This window comes from Rhagoletis zephyria, unplaced genomic scaffold (genome assembly GCF_001687245.7).
Source record: "Rhagoletis zephyria isolate East Lansing unplaced genomic scaffold, Rhagoletis_zephyria_1.1 Rzeph_scaffold_00367, whole genome shotgun sequence".
Classification (NCBI taxonomy): Eukaryota; Metazoa; Arthropoda; class Insecta; order Diptera; family Tephritidae; genus Rhagoletis; species Rhagoletis zephyria.
The window spans coordinates 140,770-144,725 of record NW_016157451.1 but is presented as its reverse complement, the minus strand read 5'-3'; positions in this window follow the sequence as shown (position 1 = coordinate 144,725).

The window sequence follows — 3,956 nt, the reverse complement described above, 5'->3', positions numbered from 1 at the left end:
AAACGGTAACCCTAATATTTTGTAATAATAATACCGGTAGTGCAGATAGTAAGTACTTACTTCTGCAACTTCCGGTAGTAAAGAGAGTAAGCACTTACTTTGGTAACTACCGATAGTCCAGAGAGTATGTACTTACTTCAGTAACTGCTGGTAGTGAAGAGAGTAGGTACTTACTTTGGTGACTACCGGTAGTGCAGAGAGTAAGTAGCTTCTTTACCAACTACCGGTAGTGCAGAGAGAGTCGATGGTGACTACCGCCTAGGACATCGCCATGTAAAAGTAATCGATGAAATACACTGAAAGTAGTCGGTCGGTAATTGACGGTGTTTATCAGGCAGTTACCGATTCATCAGTCCTGTAGCCGCTCCCCCGTACTGCAGGGTTGATTCAAATGGTTGCTGCCAAGATGGTCCAGGTTAAATTACCATCATACGGAACAAAATATTAAATTTTTTTCGTTCTTAGTTACGAAAAAGCATATGTGCACTTCACAACGAAATATTTTATAACGTACATATTTACTCAAATTTAAAACGAGCTGGCACGTTTTTTTTAATTCTAAAATTTTTTTTCCCTCAGTGTGGTCTTTCAATACGGTAGTAAGACTCGTTGTACATATGCGGCACTGGCCTGGTGGGCATCACAGGAGATGTGCTCACTTGTCCCACGGACGCCCTTGGTATCATTACAGGCATTCCTCCCTTTCCTATTATGTTTGAAAAAGGGACCGCTGAAGTTATGCTTCTGCGAAGTGATAACAACTATGATTGGGTCCCTAGTATGGTATACGGACGGATCGAAGGTGGACGACGAGAGTACTGGGGCAAGCGTATTTGGACCAAGATTCCAGAAAAATCTGCCAATTTGCACATACCTAACTATATTCCAGCCGGAAGTATTCGCAATCGAAGTCTGTGTAGAAGGACAAATGGAGCCAAAATAAATATTATGACGGATAGTTAGACAGGTTAAACGCTTTGGACTCTTTTAAAACGGCATTAGGATTGTGTAAAACTCCTCTCAATCACTTAAAAGCCCACAATAGCGGAACGCTGTGGTACGATCCGGGTCATGAAGAGTTGGAAGGCAACGAAAGGGCGGACTGTGTCGCAAAGCTTGGAGACCAAATGCGCTTGCATAACCCCTAGCATTTTGTGAGTTGGCGGAGGAAGCCCCAGAGCATTCATATGTGACTGCCCACGTATCATAAATAGCAGACTAATACACCTTGGGGAACGATTGTCTTCTTCATTGGCAGCTGCATTTCAAAGAAAAATATCTGGTTTATAAACCTGCCTTTACATCCATCAATAATCACTTGATATCCCTTTAGATACGCCGTGGATAAAACTTTTTATAGCGTATACGGAGTTCAGAGAATTGCCGAAGGTAATTGGTAAGATTCTGAATATACCAGTAAGCAACGAGTTTTTTAAAAGGTTTTCGATGGCAAACAGTTGGACCCATCCAAGAAACAGAATGAGGGTAAAAGTGATATTGTCAAAATTGGGCAAGCGTACTCACAGTGCTAACAAAGTGACACATTACAACAAGCCAGAGATATTTTATGTGCAAAGAAACCTACCAAAATTTTAAACGTCCTACCATCCTATCAACGGGAAAAAACCCAGCAATTTTAGTAGGAAAAGCTCAAAACGGCAACCCTGGTTGCTATGACTTATGTTACTGTGGCTTGTTGCGTGGCTGGCTGTTCTAACTTGTGTTGCTGTGGTTCAGAGGTGTTAAAGAGTGCAATAATTTTTAACTAAATTATTAATTTGATTGAAGTTCCGAGTGATTGCAATCATTTTTTGTTAGTCCTGACTAAAACTAAAAAAAATTAGTCTTTATTATTTTTTTTGATTTATGATTTATAAATCACTTGTTTATTCTCAATAAAAATATTAAAAATAAAAATGTTAATAACGCTGGATTTCCACTAGGCATTAAATGGCAAAAACGACAAATTACATAGTTGGGCTTTAAAAAATACTAGTATTATTCGTTAAAAAAATTGTCATTAAGTTCATTTCCACTTGGCATTTTTTTTAATGGCATACATTTTTTGTCATTTCAATGCCTAGTGGAAATTCGGCATAAGCCACAATAATATTGACAAATACATAGGTTAGGAAGAGCCTGCCTGAAACTATACAATAAAGCAAATAAGCAAATGGATGTATAGAATTGACAACAACAACCACGCTGTCAAGTTTAAACAGCGGCAAATCAGCTCACTTGATAGTAGTTGGTTAAATAAGGAAAATGAATCAGCAACAAGAGTTTACGGGGTGTACATAGCTCAGTGGTTAACGCTTCTGACTTTGAACATCGATTACGCAGGTTCGATCCCAGCTAAATTCTAGCAAAAATAATGTAAATGTAAACAAAACTCTAGGGAACGTTCTCAAGAAGAATATAATGGGATCCTAATGTTAAGAATGAGAGGGACGTCCGCGTGTTGAGATGAAAAATCGTTTCAGTGAAAACCCTGACTTTTAATTCTAAGCCAGAAAAAGTCTTGATCATTTCAACTTCAAGATCGTTTATTGTTACGGTGAACTGTCCATTTTGGGAAAATTTTTTCACTTTCTGTGCAAGAAAAGTTCGTGTCGTAAGTCTTTCGTTGAGAATGTCCAAATTACATTTGGGCTGAGGAGGAGTTTGTTAGATTTTATACTGATTTACATCCCAACTGTAGCAAAATTATTTACGCATACATAAGTAGTAAATGATATTTTGTATGTATTGAATTGATTTATGTTAAAATTTTTTAATTTTCAATAAAATATTCCAGCGGAACTGACTAGTTTGCATTTAAACCGTTCATCATTTACAAAAAGAAAATACTTAATCATATGAAAAATGTCTTCCATAATAAATGATTTTTCCTTCAGCGATTCCGTGGTGGATCCAAATTTAACCTTATGTAAAAGCGGAAGGCGTAAGCGTAATATTTTAAGTGAAAACCATTCTAAATACTAGCATGAAGGCGAGATTCCCACTTTGTTATTTTTTCATTTACATAGTATGTACAGATTATGTAAATATAATAAATACAAATTTATTTCATTGGAAGTTACTGGAATTAATTTTCTAAATATTTTATATTCTACTGGAGTTTTAATTTAGCTATTTGTGTACTCATTTATTTTCTAAACAAATTAGTATTATAACTGAATGAAGAAGTCATGGCGCAATAATCAGGTGAAGTAATAAAACAGCTTTCTCGCTGCCTTATAGTCAAATTTTAAAGGCAATTTTCAAAATAAGGCAGTGTCAAAATCGTTCTTCTCGCTCTAATTATTTTACCTGGTATAATTCCGCCATGTGAAGAAGTGAAAGCAAAGATTGCTTTAGATTTTCATTATTCACCTCAGACTGCAAAAATGACTAATTAGCCATGAATAACAGAAAAGACTAATGACTTCAACTTTGCAGTCTTTAGTCAAACATGTGATTTATTGGCTGCAGTTAAGAAATGTTAGTGAATGTGACTGCAACATTTAAAGTCACGAAAACTGCATTCTTTAAAACCTCTGCTGTGGTTTATTGGGTGATGTCGTATTGCTGGTTCATGGTGCTATGTTATGGTTGCTTCTGTGGGCTAAATTTCTTGTTGAACATTCCGTCCTCACACTTTATAAAATCTATTTATCTTTAAGCTTACATTTCTGTGTTTTCCAAGCTGGCTCACTAATTTAATAACATAATATATTTTCTTTATAATTAAACCAGTACATATAGCATTCTCAAAAATTCAACTGCTGCCCTGTGTTAGCTGTTCAAACTTGTCAAAAATTGATTGCAAATTTTCGGTTAGTAATAAGCGAGTGAACAAAAGATATATAACAGTAAGAATGGCCACACCTCCAGCCATTGTGTGACCCACCTTTAACTTACCGCTGACTTTTTTTCAGAGCAAATAAAAAGTTTACGTAATGATGGATCCGGCT